The sequence below is a fragment of the Eriocheir sinensis genome, chromosome 41, assembly GCF_024679095.1.
Source record: "Eriocheir sinensis breed Jianghai 21 chromosome 41, ASM2467909v1, whole genome shotgun sequence".
Classification (NCBI taxonomy): Eukaryota; Metazoa; Arthropoda; class Malacostraca; order Decapoda; family Varunidae; genus Eriocheir; species Eriocheir sinensis.
The window spans coordinates 16,144,323-16,164,316 of record NC_066549.1 but is presented as its reverse complement, the minus strand read 5'-3'; the positions used below and the strand labels follow the sequence as shown (position 1 = coordinate 16,164,316).

Below are 19,994 nucleotides of genomic sequence, written 5' to 3'. Positions count from 1 at the left end.
GGAAAGCGTTTCTATCATGTTTTGGATTAAACTGAGGGTTCGTGTAGATGTTATTGGTGCGTACAAAACGACGCACAACACTTGTGTAGCCCCCACGCACATTTTTTTTTTTTTTTTTTTTTTTTTTTTTTTTTTTTACATTGCAGCCTATTGCGCCGGTAGGCTTCTTCCAGGTGGATCCTGATGGTCGGTCCAAGGCTTCTTTCCGGTAGGTCCTGATGGTCGGCCCAGCCCGTTCTGGCGCAGCCAAGTGTTTATAGTGGCGCCATCTTGCATTGGCTCATGCTGCCCTCCCAGAGCTCATCTTTGATCCTCGAATCTAGAATCCGGGTTGATAGGTGGTCTTCTGGACAGCATGTGGGTAGTTTTAAGCCACTCGGCGGCGGCTGAAAAATCCCAGCTTGGTGGCACCGGGCGGGGATTGAACTCGCGTCCTCCTGAACACGAGGCCGTTACTTTGACGACTCAGCCACCGCCTTCCCAAATGCAATGATATATGTGTGGGCTACTAAGCATCTCTAATTCCTGCTGTGTTTTTAATAGAAAAGAGTCATAGGCAAATCCTGGCAGGCTAACATAATTTACAATATCCAACCTCCACTGGGTTTTCAAAATACCTCTCCACTCTAGGAAGACATCACATAGAAGGCCAACATCCACTTTTACATAAAGCAACAAATAGTCCATCAGGCTCTGACACCCAGCTACTTTCCAAACATTCTGAGCATGTTTATAATCACTTTCGGAAAGTTCTGCTTCATGAAGCGAATTGAAAAAAATCTTCGCGGGATGGAAGACGTGTCTCAGAAAGTCGTTCCATCGAATCCATATAGTCATAACAAAAAATCTGCTTTCCCTTGATCAATAATGGTAACGCAGGTGCTGACACATCTTTCAACATCTGTTGTGTGCATATGGGTTCGTTCCCATTGCTGATGAATTGGTTCGCTAAAGCCGCGAGTGAACCAGACATAAAGACATACGCGTCAATAAATCTCAAGTCATTTATGATGACTTCATGGTATTTGTGAACAGAATATTTTGGTCTTAGTTTGATTTTCAAAGTCAGGTAGCGTTAATTCACGCGGGATTAACGTCATGTCGTAATCCGCATTATGTGCAATGAGAGTGCGCTGCAATTTGTGAGTGCTTTTGCTTAAACATATAAATAGCATGCACTTTTTAACAACCCGGCCTAGTTGAATAAGCAGTTTAAGGAGGGACAGAGCAAACAGCACTTTCTCCTGAGCAACATGTGTTCCAATCTGTTTTATGTTCTTACACGGTACTGGACGGTTTTCTTCTTCATACCATTCGTGTGCGGCTGACGATATATCTCTATTGATGATATTGTGTCTTCTGATGGTCAGTGGGAGGTCATCCGTTTTCTCAATGACTTCACGTGAGACAGCCTCAGTATCGCACAGAATGAGGTATCCAAAATCGCCATCGGTTGCTTGATTAACCTAGCCCCCCCTCCCGCTCAAAAACCAGTGCATTTCTGTCTCATCTAGTTTTCTCATATCTCCACATGGTAACTTCTCTTGTATTACAGTGGGATAAAGACTGTTGAAGTCAAGATATGAAAGGAAAGTGTTTCTATCATGTTTTGGATTAAACTGAGGGTTCGTGTAGATGTTATTGGTGCGTACAAAACGACGCACAACACTTGTGAAGCCCCCACGCACATTTGTTTGAATGCAATGATATATGTGTGGGCTACTAAGCATCTCTAATTCCTGCTGTGTTTTTAACAGAAAAGAGTCATAGGCAAATCCTGGCAGGCTAACATAATTTACAATATCCAACCTCCACTGGGTTTTCAAAATACCTCTCCACTCTAGGAAGACATCACATAGAAGGCCAACATCCACTTTTACATAAAGCAACAAATAGTCCATCAGGCTCTGACACCCAGCTACTTTCCAAACATTCTGAGCATGTTTATAATCTCATTGGGTGCTCAGCAAGCGTTGTCTTGTTCTCACAGGCACACAAATTTCCATGCAGTTTTTCCATGCTGCATGGTTCTTTTTCATTTCCCGCCGCAGGATAGTTTCCTTAAGCAGTTAATTAGAACACCAACGAGGGAAGAAAATATTTTGGATTTGTTGTTAACTAATAAAGAGGACATAATAAGCAACATTGAGGTTGGGGGTTCATTAGGTAACAGTGATCATAAGGAAATTAGATTTAATATTAAATGGGAGGATAGAGTCAGCAGAAACAACACTTAATACCTAACTTCAGGAAGGCGGACTTCGAGGGTTTAAGAAAGCAGCTACAAAGGCTTAAGAGAGTAAGATCAGAAGTAGCTGAGAGCTTAAACCATAGGGTTCGTTATGTTGGGAGTATAGAATGTGTAAGAATTCCTTTTTCCTGGAGTTCACCATCGGAATACGCGTTCACCTGGGAGGCTCTCCAACATTGTTTGAGCGAAACTGTAGGGATTCAGGAGTATTTATACCCAAATCAACAAGAAGATATCCATAAGGACGTGAATATACAGCATATATATATATATATATATATATATATATATATATATATATATATATATATATATATATATATATATATACATATATATATATATATATATATATATATATATATATATATATATATATATATATATATATATATATATATATATACAAACTGGTTTGCCTTCTCTTTTCCGAATATTTGTCTGCCCAGACAGTGAATTTGAGAGATATCTGACTTATTTAATAACACGAGGGACGGTCAGGGAAGGGGAGGGAGGGGGGAGGAGAGAGAAGAGGGAGGGAGAAAGGTATGATGGAAGGGAGAGTTGAGCGAAACTGTAGGGGGTCAGGAGTATTTATACCCAAATCAACAAGAAGACATCCATAAGAACGTGAATATACAGCATATTTATATATATATCTACAAACTGGTTTGCCTTCTCTTTTCCGAATATTTGTCTGCCCAGACAGTGAATTTGAGATACATCTGACTTATTTAACCCTCTCGCGCACGATGACGCATTTCGTGTCATCAAGGGTAAAAGGTTCTGGCGGGCGATAACGCGAAACGCGCCATAAAAGTAAATAAAAAATGATTAAAAATTAAGTTTTCGATGAAAGTGCGTCAAATTTGCAGTTGTTGGGATAAGTTTCTTAATAGTAACATATGGCAATCTATCTAAGGAACGTAGATGAAGAGCTTTGAGTGATTTTTATTTGTTAGGCCACTCTGACGAGAGAAAAAAAAATACAGTTTTCTCGGTGTAACTCGGGAACTAATAGACGTATGAGGAATTTGAAGATACCATAAGAATCCTCAATAAAAGGTAAACTCGATGCGGCAACGTCTAAGGTCATATGACACCGAAGAGCAGGCAGAAAATATAAAGAAATGCAAGTTGAGAAAAGAAATAAGAAGAAAGAAGTTAAGAAATGAGATATAAGACATTAATTAATGCAAAATCAGAAAAAAAAATGAAAGTGCGTCAAATTTGCAGTTGTTTGGATAAGTTTCTTAATAGTAACATATGGCAATCTTTCTAAGGAACGTAGATGAAGAGCTTTGAGTGATTTTTATTTGTTAGGCTACTCTGACGAGAGAAAAAAAAATCAGTTTTCTAGGTGTAACTCGGGAACTAATAGACGTAGGAGGAATTTGAAGATACCATAAGAATCCTCACGAAATTCCGCTTCGGAGCATATATTCGGCTAAAAAAGTTGGCCCACAAAATTTCGAGCTAGCCGCAGATTTCTCAAGAATCAGAGGGGAATGGAACACACACACACACATGATCCCTTTTTCACGGAAAAAGGTAAACTCGATGCGGCAACGTCTAAGGTCATATGACACCGAAGAGCAGACAGAAAATATAAAGAAATGCAAGTTGAGAAAAGAAATAAGAAGAAAGAAGTTAAGAAATGAGATATAAGACATTAATTAATGCAAAGTCAGAAAAAAAAGACTTTGTGCTGCAGTGTAGTGCACCAAATAACCGGAGTAAAAAAATATATATATAAGTTGAGGAAAGAAATAAGAAGAAACAAGTTGAGAAATGAGAAATAAGAAGATAATGATACAATACATCCAGCAAAAACTTAAATAATTTATCGAGTCTTACGTTCAATGGCGATTTTTTATTTTATTTTCGGACTTGCATTAGAGAGTAAATTCATATTCCACCCTGGTCATTAACCTAATGTCCTTAACCTTTTCCTTGATTATAATCTCGTGGTCATTCGAGGACCCAAGATCTTATCTTAACCCTTCAAGTACCCCCTCTCCCGTCACCCCCCCCCCCTTCCCTGCTGGGCACCCCTACTCCCGTCATCCTCCCGCCTCCCTACGCTAGTCCGAGAGGGGGTGGGGTGGGGTGGGGGGGGGGGGTGAAAAGGTAAAAGAGATGGGGGGGGGGGAGTCCAGATACCCCTTCTTCCGTAACCCCCCCGCTGACCCCCGAAACCCCCACTTCCAGTCCCCTCCGCGGAGGCATCCCCCACTTCCGTACATTTGTTACTACTAGTGTCGACTCCGCCAATTCTACCTCCACGCCTCGGACCCACCGAAACTATATGACGTCACCTCTTTGCCACGCCTCTCCTGCGCGTGAACATACTTGTTATGATTATACTTTGTCCCAGAACAGCGAAACGACGCGGCAACAGGACGCCACACTCACACCAGGGCGCTCACCAGGAGGGGGGTCACGAGGCAGGGCACAAGGATACACACATCACTAGTTTCCTCACTTTAATCACAGGGTCCAACCACGCCACACTAGTCCACAGGGCACAGTACAAGCTATAAGGCACACAGGGAGGGCACGAACACAAGCAGTGCAGGTACAACACAGAAACGGCGGCAGCATGTCAGTTCAGCTTCCACCTTACGGCAGCGTTCCCCCGACTCTCCGTTCGAAACTGCTCCCCGCGCCGCGTTACACCCCACGCTACATGCCCCTGAAAACCCTCAGCCCACAAACTGCTGCCTTACCACAAACGCAGTACACAAAACACACTCTCTGGTGCAACAATATCTCTCGCAGTGATAGGTGGGTGTAATTTGTACAAATGGACCGTCGCCGCAACACAAAGAGCCATACTTTAAACCCTCAATTTTTTCGCAAAACGAAGCAAAAACGAGCATATGTGTATAGATTATTTTCGACTTAGAATGTCCTGAATTATCGTATCCTGCTCTAACTACCTTAACTCGTGGGACACCCTGTATGCTTATACCTTATCATATTGCCAAGGCACTGAGCCTGCTGGGGAGACGAAATAATCTTTGAATGTATGTGTCTCTAACCCCAAACGCCCTGTCCTGTAATATTTCCTCCTGTCTCTTGCAGTGCACGTACAGTATCTAATGAGGGCATGTCAGCAGTATGTAGCAACATTACATCAGGGTGTATTAGATTGTGAAGTATACATGTTGTTGTAATAAGAGCATTAGCACTATAGTCGGTTCCACCAGACTTGGCGTTTTCACACTGTGCTGACTCTAGGCCACGACAACCCAGCGACTTCTGCACTTGACAAATCGGCTCCCACGCTCCAATAATTTTTTGGCGTCTTGGTGTCGGCTACCATGATTGCCGACAGTCTGGGATATTCGGCAGAATGTCTGCAACATGCTGCCAACTAGTCTCAAGAAGAGTCTCAACGGTCATTTTTTAAAAATCGCGCCATGTCTACGATAACCACGAATCTGCCGACCGATTGGCCGATAGTCTTGATGGTCTTGACGACAGTCTTCCAGATTGTCTGTCAACTGGTTGGCCGACTAGCTGGCCGACAGTTGCCAAGGAGTTGACCGACGGTCTTCATGGTGATCTTCGCGACTGTCTTGCGGCAGCCTTGCCGTTCCTTAGAATAAGGAATCGCTCTGTATTCGAAAATGAAATGTATCGTTCTGTTTTGAACCAATACGGAACGCCATTTGTTCCTTATTTTGTTATCTGAATGGTCAAGCAGATAAAATTCAGTATCTTTAAATTGTAGTGAGCGCGTTTTTCGGTTAATCACAAAATCAGCCCGTAAAATTTGTCAAAGGTTCGTCCTAAAATGCGTGTATAATACGCGACGTAACGTCCCTCACTCCTCACTCTTGCCTCCACCAGCAGCGTGCTGCGGCTGTCACTCATTGCATGCTCGATAAATTTTAGGGTTGCCACCCGTTCCTTTAAATATTGATCACTTCCGTATTGGAGAGTGAGATGTTGCATTCCACATTTTTCTGACCTTAGGGTGGCAACCCTACTTGAGTCATTCAACACAAGAGAGATCGAGGCAAAAGGAGAGCGTGCGTGCTGTGCGGCTCCAAAGTTTGTGCCAGCGAAACGTAACCATGCCCAATTGTTATTGTGCTTGTGATTGCAAAATAAAAAATAAAAATTCTTGATGGCGGCAGTGTTAGCCAATATTTCTGACCCGACAGTCGTCACGAACGTCCTTCATTAGGCGAAGACTGTCGTCACGACAGTCCCTCATCATTCTTAAGTAGTCGGCACAGACGACTGTGCCGACAGGAAACAGTAAAAATTTGAAAAATGGCCCCGACAGTCGTCACGACTGTCTCAAGACAAGCCAAGACTATTGACGACAGTCTTGACGACTGCCCCCGAACTCCCTCACACCTCAACCGGAAGTGATGGTTGGTCCAGACACTTGCCGACTCTTGTCGTGAAAGTTTAGCATGGAATACTTTTTTGTGCTAACCCTCACGATTCCAGACTCCCGTCACGACGTACGTCAGCGCAGCATTCGGCAACAGTCTCAAGACCTCTTTCAAGACATGCCCGACCCTTTCACATCAACACCCAAGACCTCGTTTACCCTAGAGTCGTGGATTGTCGTGGCCCAGAGTCGGCACAGTGTGAACGGGACTTAAGCCTTCAAGGATGGACTCGCGGACTTGGCATCATTGGCGCTCATTGGCCATTTCTTAACTTATTCTAACGTGCATAAAATTGACTTTGTATTCCTACCAAAACTCTTTTTTGAGGTGTAACATATTGCACCGATAAAAACTAATGCAATAATATCTTTATTGATAAGTATGTGCCTTTTGAACTACTATAAGCATATATGAAACGACATTCGTGACAAAATTAAGTTGGAACTGCACGTAAACGGACAGTGTCCAGCGGCTGAAGCGACTTACAGCTAGACATTTTTTTTTTACTTTTTACTACTACAAATTGCTAGGCTACAGTCTACACAGTAATTAACACAGTTAATTAACTCATTTATTGTAAGATTTCTTGGTATATTTTTAGCCCTGGCTTAGCTATAATGTGTAGTGATGCTACGGAGTCCTAACGTAAACATTGGCCTAAGGCAAGAAGTTTCTCATTTCTTTCATCATGGTATCATTAATAGTCCTGATATATGTTTCTATTATTTGTGGGTGATTAACTAAAAAATAGCCATAAGGAAGAGCGATTATAAGAATAACTACATTTATATACCAATAATGTTAATTTTAAGAGGTAACAGAGAGGGAGAGATAGTAGTCTATGCCATGGCAAACGATATTGCCGCAGGTTAGATCTAGTAAACAACAGCCAATGAGCGGCGCGGAGACCGTCCTTCAAGTAATGACGCCAAGCCCGCGAGTCCACCCCTGAAGGAAAATCTCCGCCAGGTCTCGTGAAACCGACTTTAGTGGGCGATGCTTTAAGATTAAGATTCCTTACATACATTCTGAAGGTTTGCAATTTGGGAAGTTCCACTGATTCTGGTATTCATATGCAATTCGCTTCCAGTCATCTTTGTTTGGAGTTAGCGCTTCGGCCATCAGCTTCTTCATTATTGCGTGACAAACCTCCAGTACAATCTTCCGAACGGTTGAATGGCCTAGACGATAGCTAAAAGCTATAGTTTTGTAGGAGTCCCCTGTAGCCAAGAACCTGAAAGAAAGAAAACGATGAAATCTATTAATCACGTTATCTAGACTACTTATTTTCAGGGTCTGAATGTAAGGAACGGTGGGAATCCCTGCGATCGAAGTTCCGTAAACACATGAACAAGAAAACAAAGAGCGGCTAAGCAGCTTCAGAGTCTAAAATAGAAGTATCAGGAACATATGTCATTTCTGTCTGCATTTATAAAGGACAAAATCCGAATTACATCTGTGAGAGAGGAAGAAAATGAATCCGAACATTCTGATACTGCAGAACCTGTTGCCATACAGGAATCACTCAACAAACAAAACAGCGGAGACGGTGCTGTCGGACGAAGCCCACCCCCTCAGCAAAAACGTCGCATGCGTAAGTCGGCGAGCCAGGAAAATAATAACAGTGCATCTGCTACTCTGATGAGATACTTAGTGGAGAATAAAAACAAGAAAGAGGTTCCAGTTCCAATTGATACATTCTTCTCGCTGATGGCAACTACAGTAAAGAAATTCAGTCATGCCGACCAACATTTGATTAAAACTAAAGTGTTTTCATTGGTAAGAGAAGATGAAGGAAAGTACATTTTTAATCAAAATGAAAACATCTTTAGACCACAAACACAAACACATATTGCTTACTTATCCTCTTCCATCACCATCACCATATCTGTCACAGTACTTTGCTTCGTCATCAAGCACCTCACCTCTACAACACGACACAACATCAGGAGAGCATCCCCGGTGCGCCAGTAAAGCCTACTTCACAGTTCAGCTGATCCTTATGTCTACTATTCATAATTATATGCAAATTGATATACAAAATATAACAGTGAAGGAATATAGGGATACTGTTCAAGTTTTCTTTGTTACCTCTCTATTCTCTTTGATTAATCCAAGTCGAAGGATTTTTTGTCTCACCTAACAGTAACTAATAAAGTGATCCCGTGTACATTTTTTTTTCTTTTGCCTCGCAGTTATGCTGACTGACTAATCCAAGCTTAAAAAAAAAAACAATGTAACTTACCTTAGACATACAGCCAGTTTTTCTCTTGGGGCGATTGCTTATCTTAACGTTGTGTTCTGTATTTTCAGTTCATCTTCAATTTTCAACAGTATTTTCTCAAATGTCCAAATGCTCATTCTGAAGTACTCGTGGAATTTACTTTCATGATCAACCAATCTAGGAAACAGTGAATGGAATTCCGCTTCACTCTTACTGCCTTCCAGGATCGGATGATCCCACACACCATTCTTTTTCCGACTTCGTTTTTGTCTCTTCTTCTTCCTCGTCCAGTGCAATGGCGACTATTGCCAACTCCTCATCTTAAAATTCCCACATCTTCACTCACCGACGGTGTGATCTCGTGCTTCAGCTCAGCGGGATGACCTCGGATATACTTATACGGATTACCCGTGGAATGATTATATTGATTGTGTCTAGAATGGAGACACATTCCACGCACTTTCTCTACTCCTCGTACTAAAAATCCCTGTTCTTGTGCTTTACTAGATAGGCATCTCAGAAGAGGTACCGAAGCCTCCAAACTCCTGCTAATACTGATAAAGAAAAAGAAGAAAAAAGGATCGATAAATGACTTCAAACACTCCATCCTGATATCTGTATTACCCTCAGTACGAAGAATTCTTGATATTAATAAACATTAAGAACTTCAGGCTTGATGATCTTGACAGTCTCAGTAATAATACCGATATCCCTTTTACAGCAATCACTCAAATTGCTCAGGATGACGGGAATACACAATGAAATTTTGTAAACTGAACATCTCTACGATGGTTCTAATTGTGTATAATAACGACATCAGTGTGGAGTGACTGATTGTTTGTTACACACTCATTCCTAGGCGAACACACAAATACTAGGGCACACGTACCCTCTTTCCTGTAAACGTCTGTAACACAATCACGATAAAATAATGATAGGGTAAAATTTTATTCGTGCTTTTCAGGCGAGGAAAAGAGGATTAATATATGTAGCCTAATTATTTTGTGGTCGTGCTACAGATACTTATCATCACTCAAACATTTTAATAAATCGCTGAGAAATGTATTAAGGCTATATAATATCCCTATGTTGCTAGAAATAACCATAACCAGTTGAAGACTATCCCGTGCTTAATGTACATAAGTACGAATTATGAAACATCACCACGAAGAAGTGTAAGGAGGCTATACTGCATTCCTTTCGTGCCGGAAATAACCATAACTATTTGAAAACTATCCCGTGATAATTGCAAGCACGAGTTATGAAACATCACCACCGAGAAGTATAACAAGGCTATACTGCATTCCTTTGTTGCTAGAAACAACCATAATCATTTAAAGTATCCCGTGATTATTGTAAGTAGGCTACTAGTAATGAAACATAATCTCTGAGAAGTGTAATGAGGCTATGCTGTATCCCTATGTTGCTAGAAATAACCATAACCATTTGAAAAATAGTCCGTGATTATTGTAAGTAGGCTACTAGTTATGAAACATCATCTCTGAGAAGTGTAACGAGGCTATGCTGTATCCTTGTGTTGCTAGAAATAACCATAACCATTTAGAATCCCATGATTATGGACCGTATTGGCTATACAGGCAGCGCCACATGTGGCCACTCAACTCTGAGGCTGGATTCACACGAGCCACTTTTTAGTGGTCAGTGGCTGCCACAAAATAATGGTCAATTTTTTTTTTTTACGTCGCTGCCTGTTGCGCCGGTAGGCATCTTCCTGGTGGGTCCTGATGGTGATGGTCGGCCTGATGGTCGGCCCAGCCCGTTCTGCGCAGGGCGAGTGTTTATAGTGGCGCCATCTTGCATTGGAACTCGTTCTTGATTCGCTTGGACGGCTTCCTCTAGAGTCCGGGTTGATGGGTGGTCTTCAGGACGGTTTTAAGCCACTCGGCGGTGACTGAAAGCGTCGTCCATCACGCACCAATTCGGCCACCGCCTACCCTAATATAGAAAATAGAACACACATCTCTATGGGTGCATGCACACGGGCCACTTTTTTTGTGGTCACCACAAAACAGTGGCAAGTTGAGGCGGGCGGAGCCATTTTTCCGACCGGCCACAGTGGCCAGGGATAGATACCGTTGTTTCAAATGACAGCGTGCACACGAGCCACTATCGGTGGCCACCACCCTGCCACCCGCCGCTTTCCCTCTGTCTTGACACTTGAACACTTGAATTTTAACTGTCATAATGATGTATAAGTATGACCTTCACGCATAACTTGTGTTCAGGATATAATGGATAAGCTCTTATATGCCTTCAGAACTAATGTTTTATTTCGTTTCACAGTTTTGCGTATTATAGCATCTTCCATTTAGCGTAACCCGTTTCTGGGTGGTTCCATTTAGCGGAACCGATCAGCTAGCGCCGCAGCCTGCACCCATTTTAGAGGATCTGGGTGACCCGGAGGGACCCCACTGCCGAGCAGTGTTAGCCAGATCACTTTCGACCCAAGACCCAGGCCAGGACCAAGACTATCGCCGCCGCCGCCATTTGCATGCCTTATTTCCCATATTTGGGTATTTTTTGCTACAACCACTGCATCCAGGTGGTGCCTGGTGATCCGAAATTGTAGGTACTGTATGCCAGTTACATACCCATAGATATGTACCGAAAACCATGAATAATAAGTTGAAAGTGGTGCAGTGGGCGGGGCGTTGAAATTTTAATTTCGGGCCCAGCAAGAGGCCTGTAGTGGCTTTAAACGAAAACAGTTGGATGAATAGATGTGTGGAGAGCCATATATGTATGGTGGGGCAAGGGTTTTGTGGCCGGGCGAGGGAGGGGAGTGAAACGCGACGGCTGTGTTTTATACAGAATAGCACCCACCCGGGTGTCAAATTGCTGCAGAAGATGAGCTGAGATCTCCTCACGGAAACTGCATTCAGCTTCTGCCATAGAATCTAGGATAGTTGTCATCTGAGGGAAGAAAGTTGTGTCACTGTCCTGAGCTGAACTCTTTTCACGTAAAGTTGAATCTTACACTTGAATACTGCCACTTTGTCACGAACTGTGTGCAGCATTGCAAGGTTTCCTTGGAGTTAAATATTCAGGGAATTCACTTCAGAGAAAAAATCAGCCAAGTAGGCAACCTTTGTTACGAAACAGTCATCTTGCATCATTTCGTGAAGAAGATTTTCTTTTGAGGTACGACCTTGCAACAGCATCGTTATTTCCTCTCGAAGTTGCAGCACGCGATTCAGAACTTTGCCACGTGAGAGCCAACGTACCTCCGTGTGAAACAGGAGAACAGAGAAGTCAGAGCCCATTTCTTCACAAAGCACTTTAAAAATCCTTGAAGTTGTTGTGCTCCCTCGGATATGGTTCACAATCTTCACAACGTCTGTGAGCACTTCTTGAAGTCCAGGTGGGATAGTCTTCATCGCCAGAGCATAAAGATGAATCATGCAATGAGTGAAGGAGACATGCGGAGCGACATTCTTCACGAATCATGGAAGGAGCCCCATCTGTACACAGACCGACAAGTGCTTCCCAACTCAGCCCATGTTTGATAAGGATAAAGGCTTCTCGGATTCTGAAAATATCTTCTCCACGAGTTGTTGTGGCCACTGGCTCAGAGTACAAGTACTCATCCTTCATACCTTCCTTGTCAAGGTAGCGAACATAAACAATAAGTTGGGAACATGAGGCAACATATGTCGACTCATCCAGTTGCAAGGAATAAACAGGACTACTCTTCACAGCACTCACCACTTGCAGGAGAACATCCTCACTCATGTCCGAGATCCTACTTTTGACTATCATTCAAAGGGGAAACTGCCCTCAACTTGTGTGCCTGCTGTTCTACATGAGTCACCTTCGATCGTTGTTTCCAGAATGCAAGGCTTAATTAGATTTTCACCAATGGTATGAGGCTTCATGGTCTGCGCGATTTTTTAGAGCAGTTCCGTATGAAGCCTCCAGCGCGCTGCTTTGTTTTGACGAGCAAACTGACCAGTGGAATCGATGCGATTGGCCTTCAGAGCAGCTTCTTGTCGCTTGAAGTAGTCTAAGCTTTTGTCCACCAGTTGGCTATGGTAAGACTCAAAATGAACCTTCAGTTTGCTTAGCCTCATACTTTCATGACTCAAAACCTTGGTGCAACTGCTGCGCATTGGGAGTCACAGCCAGGAACGGAGCACATACAGACTCCCCCCCAACCCCCGTAGCTATAATCTGACTGACTGACTAATTGTGGTTGATATTTTCAGCAGCTGGCCGCTTTGCGTATATGAAATAAATTATTTTCTCCCAAACCCTCCGCGACCCCCCCGAAAAACCCCAAACGACCCCCCAGAGGGTCACGACCCCCAGGTTAAGAACCGCTGATCTATACTATTTGGGCGGTCACAGCCATGCACGGCATTTCATTCTCGATACCTTCCAACAAACCCACAAAAAAGGAGTTCCTGAAAGGGGGGGGCACGTGCCCCCTGTGCTCCCTCCTGGCTACGCCCCTGACGGTACGGTACGGAAATTTTAACCGTACACCGTACCTGAAAAAAATACCGTACCGTAATTTCGTTCCGTGCCCAAAGCTCTTTTTCCGTACCGTACAGTACGCTAAAAATACCGTACCGTAATTCCGTACCATTATCGTACCATCAAGAAAATACATACTTACATAAAAATGAATATTAATATTTGTGAAAAAATAATTAAGGTACGTCAATAAATTGGAAAAGGCACATTTACAAAGTGACTATACATGTATCAGGCCTCCTAAATATAGCCTACCAGGCGCTAATAGGCAAGAAAGTATATAAAATATAATAAAATAAAATATCTTAGGATGATCACTTGCTTTAAGCCTGTGGTACGGTACGGTTCGGAATTTTGCTAAATTTTCCGTACCTACATCATACCGTACCGTACATTAGGAAAAATATTGTACCGTAATTCCGTACCGTACTTTTTATCAAAATTTCAACCGCACCGTACCGTACCGTACCATAGTGCCAGCCTTACCCTCAAGAGACATGGCTTTTATACACGATACTTAATTAAATATATCGTATGTGCGAAGCCGAAGTCAGTCATTTATTCAAAATAAGATATAAATACCGAGTCTCTTCCACATATGAAATCCTGCGGCCGTGCAGATATAGGTCTGGATCGGCTGAAATCCATGAAGACGGCAAAAATGCATAGCCATAGTTTTCGCAGAGAAGAACCGAAAAACCCTAGTCTCCGCCCACTCTATTCTATTTAGTGACAGCTACAACCTCCTTTCAACTAAAGCCATCCAAGCTGCAGAGACGGAGACTGGTTGGAGAGAACGCACCGAGACTTGGTATTGTGCTGACGTGCCTATACTTTCAGCTACCAGTCCTCTTATCATATTCTAAGTTCTAGATTTACTCATACAATCAAGAATGCTGACAAGCATACAAGGGTGCAACGGAAATACTATTGCAAGACGTGAATGGCAAAGTGAGACGGTTACAATCTCTAACCATGACCCCGAGATATTCACTGGATGCACCCAGAAACCTTAAATGTTATGACAAATTATTAAAAGAAGATATATCTGTATTAAAGAAGGAAACTGCACTGATCACTCACACTGATATCAGCTTGCAAGTGCCTGCGCCAGAACGGGCTGGGTCAACCATCAGGCACCACCGGCGCAATATGCCACGACGTAGAATTTTTTTTTTTTAAAGTAGTGTTGTTTTGAGGGTAAATCTTTGCAGTGCAAATTACAGAAATGAACAAGATTAAAAGCAATGTTCGCTCAAGTAACAAAATAAATACGCTTCAAATTATTTAGATCCCCCAGATTTATGTTGTACTTACATGCTACCAACAAACATTTAAAATGTACAATGTATGTATATGTATGTAGTATCAATGCATGTATTTATAAAAAAAATATTAGATTTAGCCTAACGGTCTAACCCAAATACCCAAGCTGTATGGGATCCGTGCGCTTGGAAAAAATTTTGGACGCAGAAAAAAAAAAAAAAATATATATATATATATATATATATATATATATATATATATATATATATATATATATATATATATATATATATATATATATATATATATATATATATATATATATATATATATATATATATATATATATATATATATATATATATATATATATATATATATATATATATATATATATATATATATATATATATATATATATATATATATATATATATATATATATATATATATATATATATATATATATATATATATATATATATATATATATATATATATATATATATATATATATATATATATATATATATATTGGCCCCCCCTTTTCAATTTTCTGGGTACGCCACTGCTTTCCAGGTATTGATGGCAGTCTTAATGCATCATGGGTATAAACACAACACAAGGTTCAGTGTCTGCTTCGGACGTTCAGTTGGTGAGAGCTCGTGGAGTAGGACCACGCTTCAATAAAGATTTGTCTCGTCCCAGTACAATATTTGCACGATTTAGCAACTTTGCTGATCGTCAACAAGTTCTGTGGAATTCACCAAAATTGGAAACTACTAACATCTTCATCAATGATAACCTTTGCAAAGCTTCAGTTCAAGCAAGGAAGGCCCAAGTACCGGCTCTGAAGCAGGCAAGGGCTGCAGGTGAAATTCCCTACTTCAGGATCGTGATTCGAGACAAGTAACAAAATCCGCCCGCCCCAGCCAGGCCAGTTGGTCAGTCATCGCTGAGCTCCACGGTTGCCGCTGCTGGTGCTGGTACTGCTGCTGGTGTCGCTGCTGGTGCCGCTGCTAAATGCTGGTGTCCATGCAGTAACCAGAGGAGCTTCTGGAGTTGGTGCTGCTTCGACGTCCGGTGCCGCTTCGGGTTTTTGGGCTGCTTCACGTGCTTAATCTGCTTCGGTCTCTGATGTTTGTGGTACTTTGGCTGCGGGGTCTGGTGTTGTGTCGCGTGGAGCTGACACTGATATCACTGTAGCAATTACAGCGTCTCCCCTGACTATACTCTACCTAGTTGTAGCTTGCAATTGGCTCAGAGGCTGCATCGGCAGTATAATCATAGGTTATCTCGTTTGTAAGCTCGTCCCTGATTGGACAGCAGCCTAAGCCAGCCTTCTCCTATACATCATAGAAACAGACCTCTCCACATTACAAGTTGTACTTTTACGTTCTGTAGCCCAATCATGTCGAGTAATACATACTTAGTTTCTTCATCATTGCACAGTAGAAAGATTGCAGATTATGAGTCTTAAAAAAAACTAACTAAAAATAAATGAAATATACAGAAATATACAGAAGCTTTTGATAATTCATCAGTCAATCAGTGGGGTCACACGCCGGGGAACGCTTCGCCTCGCCTACCTTACGACGCCAAGCTCGGGGGTCCCTCCGAGCGAGTCTCCATGCAGGGCCCCTTCCCAACCCGAGTACCTCCCGGCAGTATCTATCGACTTGTTCAAGGCACGAACTCCGTGGGCGTCCCCTTGTCCTCCTCCACTCAGGATTGTCTCTTACAGAGACAACCCGATGAGCAAGATCAGCTTCAGGGTAACGTGCCATGTGCCCGTATAGCCGGAGTTGGCATTGATGGACTATGCAGGTAATATATGTCGAATCAGTCTCACGGAGTAGTGGCCGGTTTGACACAAAGTCATTCCAGCGATATCCCATGATTCTGCGTAGACATTTATTACCAAAGGCATCAATCCTCCTCTCCAAGTCCCCATTTAGTGTCCATGTCTTACAACCATAGAGTACGACAGGGAGCACAAGGGTCTTGTCCTTCTGCACAGGTATCGAAAACGCCATATACTCGTGTTGAGCGAGTCCATAACACCGTGGGTCAGGCCAATCCGCCATTAGACTTCCTGACGAGACTCGCCGTTGTTATGAACTACGCTACCAAGATACGTTAAACTTTTTGAGATTTCAACGTCCTCGCCACACGCATGAACAGACTGTACTGTTTCATCTAGCAAGCCTCCAAACACCTGTGCCTTGGTCTTGGCCCAGGAGACCTGAAGTCCCAAGGGCTTCGCCTCCTCGTGCAGTGCCTCGAGAGCCATCACCAAAACCTCCAGCGACTCCGCCAGATTTACTGCATCATCGGCAAAAACAAAGTCAGTGACCCTGGTGTTGCCAATGGATGCTTCACAATGACACTGGTCCACAGCTTTGCCCAGTACCCAGTCCATACAAGTGTTGGAAAGCGATGGGGGCAAGGACACAGCCCTGCCTCACTCCCGCATTCACGGGAAAGAAGCTGGGCAAGCTACCCACCCACACTTCACAGCACTCTCTGTCCCAGAATACAGGCCAGTCAGCAAACCGATAGTCCCCGCAGGAATCCCACGGAGTCCCAGAAGATCCCAGAGTGCCTCGCGATGTACTGAATCAAACGCCTTCTTGAGATCGACGTAGGCTGCAAACATCCCCTGTCGAAACTCACGTCGGCACTCAACCAGTACGGGAAGCGCTAGCATACGGTCAGTTGCTGACTTACCAGACGTGAACCCAGACTGTTAAGGTCTCTTCATCTTCAGCAGGTGGCTGCGAATTCGCATCAGCAACAGGTGGGCAAGCACCTTGCTTGGCACACTGAGCAGCACGGTAGTTGTTGCAGTCCTGTCGGTCCCCTTTCCCTTTCCAGACAGGGACGACCATCCCCCTCTTCCAGTCAGGAAGAATGGTACTAGACTGCCATACGACATTCAAGACTGCAAGCAACCAGCGAATCATGGCCTCACCTCCAGCTTTGAGCAGCTCCGCACTGATGTTACAGGTGCCAGGTGCCTTTCCACTCCTCAACTTTGCCACAGCCTCTCTGACCTCAGCCAGGGCTTTCGTCAATGGGTGGATCAGCATCCGTCACCTGCAACCCAGCAACTAGAAGCTGCCCACGTGGAGGGTCCGCCATGTACAGCTGCTATAAGTATTCAGCCCAACGAGCCCTCTGCCCATCCATGTCTGATACGAGGCAGCCATCAGCTGTTCGGATAGCGCTCACCTGAGAGGGATACTTGGAGCAGAGTTTCTTCAGGGTTCGGTAGGTAGGTCGAAGGTCATTCGCATTTAAATGGCCCTCGACTTCCTCAGCGAGACCCCTGACAGAGCTCTGTATTGGTCCCTATTCTCAGCAAGTCTGGCAGCGAGACTCTCCTCAATATTCTCCAGCGTCTCCACCGAGGCAAAGCCATTCCTAGATCTCGGGCGCTCTCCAATGCACTTCTTGGCAGCTCGCAAAGTCTCACGTTTGAAGGTATCCCACAGTTCTACAGGGTCTTCCAGAATGCCGAGCACATCGAACCGATTTGAGACTGTCACTGCATACTCCTGAGCACATGCTAGGTCCTTCAGCCTCTCTAGATGGAACATAGAATTGTTGCATCTCGGGATTCTTCTTGACCTGACATGAAGCTTGAGTGTTGCAACAATAAGCCTATAGTCAGTTGCAAAGAACTCAGCTCTCCGGTTAACCTTGCAGTTCTGAAGGATCCTTCAACGAGTATTTACAAGGAGGTGGTCAATCTCTTTAGCAACCCCTCCGGCATCGCTATACCAAGTCCAGCGGTACAGCTCTGGTCTCTGATACCAAAAACCCGTAATTCTTAACCTTCTGGATTTTGCAAAATTCAGGAGAGAGCTGTTGATGTTCTTGGTACCAGAACCATTGGGAACCAACACATAGCTCGTAGCCAACCCTGTCAGTGCCAGTAGTAGCAATCAAGTCGCCCAGGACAATGAGTGTGTCCCGGGGAGGGCACTGGTCTAATACGGAGTCAAGTTTGGAGAAGAACATCTCTTCAGTTTCACGCATCTCAGTAGGAGCGTACACTGCAACAAGAGACATGAAGCCCAGTGTGTGTTTCAACCTCACTCGCATTATACGCTCATCAACCGAAGCAACCTCAACCACAAATGGCAGAAGTTGGCTGGAGATGCCCATAGCTACCCCCTTGAGATGGAAGCCATTGCTCATGCCGGACCAGTAGAAGGTGTACTTCCCCTTGCTGATCTCGCCATTGCCAGGCCTCCTCGTCTCAGAGAGTGCCACTATGTCCACCCTCAGCCTTCTGAGCTATTGATAGCCTCCTGAAAAACAAAAATCTCTCGCAATAATCACGGGATATTTTTTTTTTTTTATGTTACTGGTTATTTCCAATGTGAGAGGGGTGCAGTATAGCCTTAATACACTTTTCAGATATTATGTTTCATAACTTGTACTTGCAATAATCACGTATGTGCTAATTGAGGTGTACGGTGCTCTCTTCCACAAATACGGCTTTACTTTTTTTTTTTCCAGTAGGCGATCACTATTATATTTTAATTTGTCGCGATAGGGTACTGGTATATTTATTGTTGTATTTTATATCGACCAGCATCAAGTGTTAAAATGGCAAGTGCCGGACATTACATGAACAACAGTAAATGAGTATAATAATAGGTTATTTCGCTACATACAGAAAGTATTAATAGCCAACTCCTGAAAAAAAAAGTATCTCTCTCTCTCTCTCTCTCTCTCTCTCTCTCTCTCTCTCTCTCTCTCTCTCTCTCTCTCTCTCTCTCTCTCTCTCTCTCTCTCTCTCTCTCTCTCTCTCTCTCTCTCTCTCTCTCTCTCTCTCTCTCTCTCTCTCTCTCTCTCTCTCTCTCTCTCTCTCTCTCTCTCTCTCTCTCTCTCTCTCTCTCTCTCTCTCTCACACACACACACACACACACACACACCACTGCCACTGCCATCTCACCGCCAGCCCTGGAGGTTGGCCCTCACCAGCTGCAGGTGGTTGAATCTACCAAACTATTTGGAGTCACCCTGGACAGCAAGTTGAGCTGGGGCAAGCACGTCACCACCATCATCAGGCCGGCTTCCTACAAACTTTTCATGCTGAGGCGCATGAAAGCACTGGGAGCCCCCCAAAGGACGCTCAAGGACCTGTACACCACCTTCATCCTCCCCAGACTCCTCTATGCCTTTCTTGCTTGGGCTTCCTCCATCAACAAGACCCAGCAACGCCAATTAGAGAGAGTGCAAAAGCGTGCTTGCAGACAGATCCTGGGCAGTTCTTACAATAACTACGAGAACGCACTCACCCAGCTGAATATGCCCACCCTACATG

At 43.6% G+C, this 19,994-nt stretch overlaps 1 protein-coding gene across 1 annotated transcript in view; it reads left to right on the top strand.

Moving 5' to 3' along the window:
• LOC127009737 (uncharacterized) overlaps positions 1-19,994 on the top strand; it is a 51,733-nt gene that overhangs the window by 11,077 nt on the left and 20,662 nt on the right. The window lies entirely within an intron of this gene.